Genomic DNA, 12,823 nt, shown 5'->3' with positions numbered 1-12,823 from the left:
TCCCACTGACACTCTAAACTATAGTGGTGTATGAAGGGTTGTTCATCATTCCCACTGACACTCTAAACTATAATGGTGTGTGGAGGATTGTTCATCATTCCCACTGACACTAAACTATAATGGTGTGTGGAGGATTGTTCATCATTCCCACTGACACTCTAAACTATAATGGTGTATGGAAGACTGTTCATCATTCCCACTGACACTCTAAACTATAATGGTGTGTGGAGGATTGTTCATCATTCCCACTGACACTAAACTATAATGGTGTATGGAGGATTGTTCATCATTCCCACTGACACTCTAAACTATAATGGTGTGTGGAGGATTGTTCATCATTCCCACTGACACTCTAAACTATAATGTTGTATGGAGGATTGTTCATCATTCCCACTGACACTCTAAACTATAATGCTGTGTGGAGGATTGTTCATCATTCCCACTGACACTAAACTATAATGGTGTGTGGAGGATTGTTCATCATTCCCACTGACACTCTAAACTATAATGGTGTGTGGAGGATTGTTCATCATTCCCACTGACACTCTAAACTATAATGGTGTGTGGAGGATTGTTCATCATTCCCACTGACACTAAACTATAATGGTGTGTGGAGGATTGTTCATCATTCCCACTGACACTAAACTATAATGGTGTGTGGAGGATTGTTCATCATTCCCACTGACACTAAACAATAATGGTGTATGGAGGATTGTTCATCATTCCCACTGACACTCTAAACTATAATGGTGTATGGAGGATTGTTCATAATTCCCACTGACACTCTAAACTATAATGGTGTGTGGAGGATTGTTCATCATTCCCACTGACACTAAACTATAATGGTGTGTGGAGGATTGTTTATCATTCCCACTGACACTAAACTATAATGGTGTGTGGAGGATTGTTCATCATTCCCACTGACACTCTAAACTATAATGGTGTATGGAGGATTGTTCATCATTCCCATTGACACTCTAAACTATAATGTTGTTTGGAGGATTGTTCATCATTCCCACTGACACTCTAAACTATAATGGTGTGTGGAGGATTGTTCATCATTCCCACTGACACTCTAAACTATAGTGGTGTATGAAGGGTTGTTCATCATTTCCACTGACACTAAACTATAATGGTGTGTGGAGGATTGTTCATCATTCCCACTGACACTAAACTATAATGGTGTGTGGAGGATTGTTCATCATTCCCACTGACACTAAACTATAATGGTGTGTGGAGGATTGTTCATCATTCCCACTGACACTCTAAACTATAATGGTGTGTTGAGGATTGTTCATCATTCCCACTGACACTAAACTATAATGGTGTGTGGAGGATTGTTCATCATTCCCACGGACACTCTAAACTATAATGGTGTGTGGAGGATTGTTCATCATTCCCACTGACACTAAACTATAATGGTGTGTGGAGGATTGTTCATCATTCCCATTGACACTCTAAACTATAATGGTGTGTGGAGGATTGTTCATCATTCCCACTGACACTCTAAACTATAATGGTTTGTGGAGGACTGTTCATCATTCCAACTGACACTCTAAACTATAATGGTGTATGGAGGATTGTTCATCATTCCCACTGACACTCTAAACTATAATGGTGTGTGGAGGATTGTTCATCATTCCCACTGACACTAAACTATAATGGTGTGTGGAGGATTGTTCATCAATCCCACTGACACTAAACTATAATGGTGAGTGGAGGATTGTTCATCATTCCCACTGACACTAAACTATAATGGTGTGTGGAGGATTGTTTATCATTCCCACTGACACTAAACTATAATGGTGTGTGGAGGATTGTTCATCATTCCCACTGACACTCTAAACTATAATGGTGTATGGAGGATTGTTCATAATTCCCTATGACACTCTAAACTATAATGTTGTTTGGAGGATTGTTCATCATTCCCACTGACACTCTAAACTATAATGGTGTGTGGAGGATTGTTCATCATTCCCACTGACACTCTAAACTATAGTGGTGTATGAAGGGTTGTTCATCATTCCCACTGACACTCTAAACTATAATGGTGTGTGGAGGATTGTTCATCATTCCCACTGACACTAAACTATAATGGTGTGTGGAGGATTGTTCATCATTCCCACTGACACTCTAAACTATAATGGTGTATGGAAGACTGTTCATCATTCCCACTGACACTCTAAACTATAATGGTGTGTGGAGGATTGTTCATCATTCCCACTGACACTAAACTATAATGGTGTATGGAGGATTGTTCATCATTCCCACTGACACTCTAAACTATAATGGTGTGTGGAGGATTGTTCATCATTCCCACTGACACTCTAAACTATAATGTTGTATGGAGGATTGTTCATCATTCCCACTGACACTCTAAACTATAATGCTGTGTGGAGGATTGTTCATCATTCCCACTGACACTAAACTATAATGGTGTGTGGAGGATTGTTCATCATTCCCACTGACACTCTAAACTATAATGGTGTGTGGAGGATTGTTCATCATTCCCACTGACACTCTAAACTATAATGGTGTGTGGAGGATTGTTCATCATTCCCACTGACACTAAACTATAATGGTGTGTGGAGGATTGTTCATCATTCCCACTGACACTAAACTATAATGGTGTGTGGAGGATTGTTTATCATTCCCACTGACACTAAACAATAATGGTGTATGGAGGATTGTTCATCATTCCCACTGACACTCTAAACTATAATGGTGTATGGAGGATTGTTCATAATTCCCACTGACACTCTAAACTATAATGGTGTGTGGAGGATTGTTCATCATTCCCACTGACACTAAACTATAATGGTGTGTGGAGGATTGTTTATCATTCCCACTGACACTAAACTATAATGGTGTGTGGAGGATTGTTCATCATTCCCACTGACACTCTAAACTATAATGGTGTATGGAGGATTGTTCATCATTCCCATTGACACTCTAAACTATAATGTTGTTTGGAGGATTGTTCATCATTCCCACTGACACTCTAAACTATAATGGTGTGTGGAGGATTGTTCATCATTCCCACTGACACTCTAAACTATAGTGGTGTATGAAGGGTTGTTCATCATTTCCACTGACACTAAACTATAATGGTGTGTGGAGGATTGTTCATCATTCCCACTGACACTAAACTATAATGGTGTGTGGAGGATTGTTCATCATTCCCACTGACACTAAACTATAATGGTGTGTGGAGGATTGTTCATCATTCCCACTGACACTCTAAACTATAATGGTGTGTTGAGGATTGTTCATCATTCCCACTGACACTAAACTATAATGGTGTGTGGAGGATTGTTCATCATTCCCACGGACACTCTAAACTATAATGGTGTGTGGAGGATTGTTCATCATTCCCACTGACACTAAACTATAATGGTGTGTGGAGGATTGTTCATCATTCCCATTGACACTCTAAACTATAATGGTGTGTGGAGGATTGTTCATCATTCCCACTGACACTCTAAACTATAATGGTGTATGGAGGACTGTTCATCATTCCCACTGACACTCTAAACTATAATGGTGTGTGGAGGATTGTTCATCACTCCCACTGACACTAAACTATAATGGTGTATGGAGGATTGTTCATCATTCCCATTGACACTCTAAACTATAATGGTGTATGGAGGATTGTTCATCATTCCCACTAACACTCTAAACTATAATGGTGTGTGGAGGATTGTTCATCATTCCCACTGACACTAAACTATAATGGTGTATGGAGGATTGTTCATCATTCCCACTGACACTCTAAACTATAATGCTGTATGGAGGACTGTTCATCATTCCCACTGACACTCTAAACTATAATGGTGTGTGGAGGATTGTTCATCATTCCCACTGACACTAAACTATAATGGTGTGTGGAGGATTGTTCATCATTCCCGCTGACACTCTAAACTATAATGGTGTGTGGAGGATTGTTCATCATTCCCACTGACACTCTAAACTATAATGGTGTATGGAGGACTGTTCATCATTCCCACTGACACTAAACTATAATGGTGTGTGGAGGATTGTTCATCATTCCCACTGACACTCTAAACTATAATGGTGTATGGAGGACTGTTCATCATTCCCACTGACACTCTAAACTATAATGGTGTGTGGAGGATTGTTCATCACTCCCACTGACACTAAACTATAATGGTGTATGGAGGATTGTTCATCATTCCCACTGACACTCTAAACTATAATGGTGTGTGGAGGATTGTTCATCATTCCCACTGACACTCTAAACTATAATGGTGTATGGAGGATTGTTCATAATTCCCACTGACACTCTAAACTATAATGGTGTGTGGAGGATTGTTCATCATTCCCACTGACACTAAACTATAATGGTGTGTGGAGGATTGTTTATCATTCCCACTGACACTAAACTATAATGGTGTGTGGAGGATTGTTCATCATTCCCACTGACACTCTAAACTATAATGGTGTATGGAGGATTGTTCATCATTCCCATTGACACTCTAAACTATAATGTTGTTTGGAGGATTGTTCATCATTCCCACTGACACTCTAAACTATAATGGTGTGTGGAGGATTGTTCATCATTCCCACTGACACTCTAAACTATAGTGGTGTATGAAGGGTTGTTCATCATTTCCACTGACACTAAACTATAATGGTGTGTGGAGGATTGTTCATCATTCCCACTGACACTAAACTATAATGGTGTGTGGAGGATTGTTCATCATTCCCACTGACACTAAACTATAATGGTGTGTGGAGGATTGTTCATCATTCCCACTGACACTCTAAACTATAATGGTGTGTTGAGGATTGTTCATCATTCCCACTGACACTAAACTATAATGGTGTGTGGAGGATTGTTCATCATTCCCACGGACACTCTAAACTATAATGGTGTGTGGAGGATTGTTCATCATTCCCACTGACACTAAACTATAATGGTGTGTGGAGGATTGTTCATCATTCCCATTGACACTCTAAACTATAATGGTGTGTGGAGGATTGTTCATCATTCCCACTGACACTCTAAACTATAATGGTGTATGGAGGACTGTTCATCATTCCCACTGACACTCTAAACTATAATGGTGTGTGGAGGATTGTTCATCACTCCCACTGACACTAAACTATAATGGTGTATGGAGGATTGTTCATCATTCCCATTGACACTCTAAACTATAATGGTGTATGGAGGATTGTTCATCATTCCCACTAACACTCTAAACTATAATGGTGTGTGGAGGATTGTTCATCATTCCCACTGACACTAAACTATAATGGTGTATGGAGGATTGTTCATCATTCCCACTGACACTCTAAACTATAATGCTGTATGGAGGACTGTTCATCATTCCCACTGACACTCTAAACTATAATGGTGTGTGGAGGATTGTTCATCATTCCCACTGACACTAAACTATAATGGTGTGTGGAGGATTGTTCATCATTCCCGCTGACACTCTAAACTATAATGGTGTGTGGAGGATTGTTCATCATTCCCACTGACACTCTAAACTATAATGGTGTATGGAGGACTGTTCATCATTCCCACTGACACTAAACTATAATGGTGTGTGGAGGATTGTTCATCATTCCCACTGACACTCTAAACTATAATGGTTTGTGGAGGACTGTTCATCATTCCAACTGACACTCTAAACTATAATGGTGTGTGGAGGATTGTTCATCATTCCCACGGACACTCTAAACTATAATGGTGTGTGGAGGATTGTTCATCATTCCCACTGACACTAAACTATAATGGTGTGTGGAGGATTGTTCATCATTCCCACTGACACTCTAAACTATAATGGTGTATGGAGGACTGTTCATCATTCCCACTGACACTCTAAACTATAATGGTGTGTGGAGGATTGTTCATCACTCCCACTGACACTAAACTATAATGGTGTATGGAGGATTGTTCATCATTCCCACTGACACTCTAAACTATAATGGTGTGTGGAGGATTGTTCATCATTCCCACTGACACTCTAAACTATAATGGTGTATGGAGGACTGTTCATCATTCCCACTGACACTCTAAACTATAATGGTGTGTGGAGGATTGTTCATCACTCCCACTGACACTAAACTATAATGGTGTATGGAGGATTGTTCATCATTCCCATTGACACTCTAAACTATAATGGTGTATGGAGGATTGTTCATCATTCCCACTAACACTCTAAACTATAATGGTGTGTGGAGGATTGTTCATCATTCCCACTGACACTAAACTATAATGGTGTATGGAGGATTGTTCATCATTCCCACTGACAATCTAAACTATAATGCTGTATGGAGGACTGTTCATCATTCCCACTGACACTCTAAACTATAATGGTGTGTGGAGGATTGTTCATCATTCCCACTGACACTAAACTATAATGGTGTGTGGAGGATTGTTCATCATTCCCGCTGACACTCTAAACTATAATGGTGTGTGGAGGATTGTTCATCATTCCCACTGACACTCTAAACTATAATGGTGTATGGAGGACTGTTCATCATTCCCACTGACACTAAACTATAATGGTGTGTGGAGGATTGTTCATCATTCCCACTGACACTCTAAACTATAATGGTTTGTGGAGGACTGTTCATCATTCCAACTGACACTCTAAACTATAATGGTGTGTGGAGGATTGTTCATCATTCCCACGGACACTCTAAACTATAATGGTGTGTGGAGGATTGTTCATCATTCCCACTGACACTAAACTATAATGGTGTGTGGAGGATTGTTCATCATTCCCACTGACACTCTAAACTATAATGGTGTATGGAGGACTGTTCATCATTCCCACTGACACTCTAAACTATAATGGTGTGTGGAGGATTGTTCATCACTCCCACTGACACTAAACTATAATGGTGTATGGAGGATTGTTCATCATTCCCACTGACACTCTAAACTATAATGGTGTGTGGAGGATTGTTCATCATTCCTACTGACACTCTAAACTATAATGGTGTATGGAGGATTGTTCATCATTCCCACTAACACTCTAAACTATAATGGTGTGTGGAGGATTGTTCATCATTCCCACTGACACTAAACTATAATGGTGTATGGAGGATTGTTCATCATTCCCACTGACACTCTAAACTATAATGGTGTGTGGAGGATTGTTCATCATTCCCACTGACACTAAACTATAATGGTGTGTGGAGGATTGTTTATCATTCCCACTGACACTAAACTATAATGGTGTATGGAGGATTGTTCATCATTCCCACTGACACTCTAAACTATAATGGTGTGTGGATGATTGTTTATCATTCCCACTGACACTAAACTATAATGGTGTATGGAGGATTGTTCATCATTCCCACTGACACTCTAAACTATAATGGTGTGTGGATGATTGTTCATCATTCCCACTGACACTAAACTATAATGGTGTGTGGAGGATTGTTCATCAATCCCACTGACACTAAACTATAATGTGTGTGGAGGATTGTTCATCATTCCCACTGACACTAAACTATAATGGTGTGTGGAGGATTGTTTATCATTCCCACTGACACTAAACTATAATGGTGTATGGAGGATTGTTCATCATTCCCACTGACACTCTAAACTATAATGGTGTGTGGAGGATTGTTCATCATTCCCACTGACACTCTAAACTATAATGGTGTATGGAGGATTGTTCATAATTCCCTATGACACTCTAAACTATAATGTTGTTTGGAGGATTGTTCATCATTCCCACTGACACTCTAAACTATAATGGTGTGTGGAGGATTGTTCATCATTCCCACTGACACTCTAAACTATAGTGGTGTATGAAGGGTTGTTCATCATTCCCACTGACACTCTAAACTATAATGGTGTGTGGAGGATTGTTCATCATTCCCACTGACACTAAACTATAATGGTGTGTGGAGGATTGTTCATCAATCCCACTGACACTAAACTATAATGTGTGTGGAGGATTGTTCATCATTCCCACTGACACTAAACTATAATGGTGTGTGGAGGATTGTTTATCATTCCCACTGACACTAAACTATAATGGTGTATGGAGGATTGTTCATCATTCCCACTGACACTCTAAACTATAATGGTGTATGGAGGATTGTTCATCATTCCCACTGACACTCTAAACTATAATGGTGTGTGGAGGATTGTTCATCATTCCCACTGACACTCTAAACTATAATGGTGTATGGAGGATTGTTCATAATTCCCTATGACACTCTAAACTATAATGTTGTTTGGAGGATTGTTCATCATTCCCACTGACACTCTAAACTATAATGGTGTGTGGAGGATTGTTCATCATTCCCACTGACACTCTAAACTATAGTGGTGTATGAAGGGTTGTTCATCATTCCCACTGACACTCTAAACTATAATGGTGTGTGGAGGATTGTTCATCATTCCCACTGACACTAAACTATAATGGTGTGTGGAGGATTGTTCATCATTCCCACTGACACTCTAAACTATAATGGTGTGTGGAGGATTGTTCATCATTCCCACTGACACTCTAAACTATAATGGTGTATGGAAGACTGTTCATCATTCCCACTGACACTCTAAACTATAATGGTGTGTGGAGGATTGTTCATCATTCCCACTGACACTAAACTATAATGGTGTATGGAGGATTGTTCATCATTCCCACTGACACTCTAAACTATAATGGTGTGTGGAGGATTGTTCATCATTCCCACTGACACTCTAAACTATAATGTTGTATGGAGGATTGTTCATCATTCCCACTGACAATCTAAACTATAATGGTGTGTGGAGGATTGTTCATCATTCCCACTGACACTAAACTATAATGGTGTGTGGAGGATTGTTCATCATTCCCACTGACACTCTAAACTATAATGGTGTGTGGAGGATTGTTCATCATTCCCACTGACACTCTAAACTATAATGGTGTGTGGAGGATTGTTCATCATTCCCACTGACACTAAACTATAATGGTGTGTGGAGGATTGTTCATCATTCCCACTGACACTCTAAACTATAATGGTGTATGGAGGATTGTTCATCATTCCCACTGACACTCTAAACTATAATGGTGTGTGGAGGATTGTTTATCATTCCCACTGACACTAAACTATAATGGTGTGTGGAGGATTGTTCATCATTCCCACTGACACTCTAAACTATAATGGTGTATGGAGGATTGTTCATCATTCCCATTGACACTCTAAACTATAATGTTGTTTGGAGGATTGTTCATCATTCCCACTGACACTCTAAACTATAATGGTGTGTGGAGGATTGTTCATCATTCCCACTGACACTCTAAACTATAGTGGTGTATGAAGGGTTGTTCATCATTTCCACTGACACTAAACTATAATGGTGTGTGGAGGATTGTTCATCATTCCCACTGACACTAAACTATAATGGTGTGTGGAGGATTGTTCATCATTCCCACTGACACTAAACTATAATGGTGTGTGGAGGATTGTTCATCATTCCCACAGACACTCTAAACTATAATGGTGTGTTGAGGATTGTTCATCATTCCCACTGACACTAAACTATAATGGTTTGTGGAGGATTGTTCATCATTCCCACTGACACTCTAAACTATAATGGTGTGTGGAGGATTGTTCATCATTCCCACTGACACTAAACTATAATGGTGTATGGAGGATTGTTCATCATTCCCACTGACACTCTAAACTATAATGGTGTGTGGAGGATTGTTCATCATTCCCACTGACACTAAACTATAATGGTGTATGGAGGATTGTTCATCATTCCCACTGACACTCTAAACTATAATGCTGTATGGAGGACTGTTCATCATTCCCACTGACACTCTAAACTATAATGGTGTGTGGAGGATTGTTCATCATTCCCACTGACACTAAACTATAATGGTGTGTGGAGGATTGTTCATCATTCCCGCTGACACTCTAAACTATAATGGTGTGTGGAGGATTGTTCATCATTCCCACTGACACTCTAAACTATAATGGTGTATGGAGGACTGTTCATCATTCCCACTGACACTAAACTATAATGGTGTGTGGAGGATTGTTCATCATTCCCACTGACACTCTAAACTATAATGGTTTGTGGAGGACTGTTCATCATTCCAACTGACACTCTAAACTATAATGGTGTGTGGAGGATTGTTCATCATTCCCACGGACACTCTAAACTATAATGGTGTGTGGAGGATTGTTCATCATTCCCACTGACACTAAACTATAATGGTGTGTGGAGGATTGTTCATCATTCCCATTGACACTCTAAACTATAATGGTGTGTGGAGGATTGTTCATCATTCCCACTGACACTCTAAACTATAATGGTGTATGGAGGACTGTTCATCATTCCCACTGACACTCTAAACTATAATGGTGTGTGGAGGATTGTTCATCACTCCCACTGACACTAAACTATAATGGTGTATGGAGGATTGTTCATCATTCCCACTGACACTCTAAACTATAATGGTGTATGGAGGATTGTTCATCATTCCCACTAACACTCTAAACTATAATGGTGTGTGGAGGATTGTTCATCATTCCCACTGACACTAAACTATAATGGTGTGTGGAGGATTGTTCATCATTCCCACTGACACTCTAAACTATAATGGTGTGTGGAGGACTGTTCATCATTCCAACTGACACTCTAAACTATAATGGTGTGTGGAGGATTGTTCATCATTCCCACTGACACTCTAAACTATAATGGAGTGTGGAGGATTGTTCATCATTCCCACTGACACTAAACTATAATGGTGTGTGGAGGATTGTTTATCATTCCCACTGACACTAAACTATAATGGTGTATGGAGGATTGTTCATCATTCCCACTGACACTCTAAACTATAATGGTGTGTGGAGGATTGTTCATCATTCCCACTGACACTAAACTATAATGGTGTGTGGAGGATTGTTCATCATTCCCACTGACACTAAACTATAATGGTGTATGGAGGATTGTTCATCATTCCCACTGACACTCTAAACTATAATGGTGTGTGGAGGATTGTTCATCATTCCCACTGACACTAAACTATAATGGTGTGTGGAGGATTGTTCATCAATCCCACTGACACTAAACTATAATGGTGAGTGGAGGATTGTTCATCATTCCCACTGACACTAAACTATAATGGTGTGTGGAGGATTGTTTATCATTCCCACTGACACTAAACTATAATGGTGTGTGGAGGATTGTTCATCATTCCCACTGACACTCTAAACTATAATGGTGTATGGAGGATTGTTCATAATTCCCTATGACACTCTAAACTATAATGTTGTTTGGAGGATTGTTCATCATTCCCACTGACACTCTAAACTATAATGGTGTGTGGAGGATTGTTCATCATTCCCACTGACACTCTAAACTATAGTGGTGTATGAAGGGTTGTTCATCATTCCCACTGACACTCTAAACTATAATGGTGTGTGGAGGATTGTTCATCATTCCCACTGACACTAAACTATAATGGTGTGTGGAGGATTGTTCATCATTCCCACTGACACTCTAAACTATAATGGTGTATGGAAGACTGTTCATCATTCCCACTGACACTCTAAACTATAATGGTGTGTGGAGGATTGTTCATCATTCCCACTGACACTAAACTATAATGGTGTATGGAGGATTGTTCATCATTCCCACTGACACTCTAAACTATAATGGTGTGTGGAGGATTGTTCATCATTCCCACTGACACTCTAAACTATAATGTTGTATGGAGGATTGTTCATCATTCCCACTGACACTCTAAACTATAATGCTGTGTGGAGGATTGTTCATCATTCCCACTGACACTAAACTATAATGGTGTGTGGAGGATTGTTCATCATTCCCACTGACACTCTAAACTATAATGGTGTGTGGAGGATTGTTCATCATTCCCACTGACACTCTAAACTATAATGGTGTGTGGAGGATTGTTCATCATTCCCACTGACACTAAACTATAATGGTGTGTGGAGGATTGTTCATCATTCCCACTGACACTAAACTATAATGGTGTGTGGAGGATTGTTTATCATTCCCACTGACACTAAACAATAATGGTGTATGGAGGATTGTTCATCATTCCCACTGACACTCTAAACTATAATGGTGTATGGAGGATTGTTCATAATTCCCACTGACACTAAACTATAATGGTGTGTGGAGGATTGTTCATCATTCCCACTGACACTCTAAACTATAATGGTGTATGGAAGACTGTTCATCATTCCCACTGACACTCTAAACTATAATGGTGTGTGGAGGATTGTTCATCATTCCCACTGACACTAAACTATAATGGTGTATGGAGGATTGTTCATCATTCCCACTGACACTCTAAACTATAATGGTGTGTGGAGGATTGTTCATCATTCCCACTGACACTCTAAACTATAATGTTGTATGGAGGATTGTTCATCATTCCCACTGACACTCTAAACTATAATGCTGTGTGGAGGATTGTTCATCATTCCCACTGACACTAAACTATAATGGTGTGTGGAGGATTGTTCATCATTCCCACTGACACTCTAAACTATAATGGTGTGTGGAGGATTGTTCATCATTCCCACTGACACTCTAAACTATAATGGTGTGTGGAGGATTGTTCATCATTCCCACTGACACTAAACTATAATGGTGTGTGGAGGATTGTTCATCATTCCCACTGACACTAAACTATAATGGTGTGTGGAGGATTGTTTATCATTCCCACTGACACTAAACAATAATGGTGTATGGAGGATTGTTCATCATTCCCACTGACACTCTAAACTATAATGGTGTATGGAGGATTGTTCATAATTCCCACTGACACTCTAAACTATAATGGTGTGTGGAGGATTGTTC

Source organism: Salmo salar, chromosome 17 (assembly GCF_965601325.2).
Source record: "Salmo salar chromosome 17, fSalSal1, whole genome shotgun sequence".
NCBI classification, from domain to species: domain Eukaryota; kingdom Metazoa; phylum Chordata; class Actinopteri; order Salmoniformes; family Salmonidae; genus Salmo; species Salmo salar.
This window is presented reverse-complemented; position numbering follows the sequence as displayed.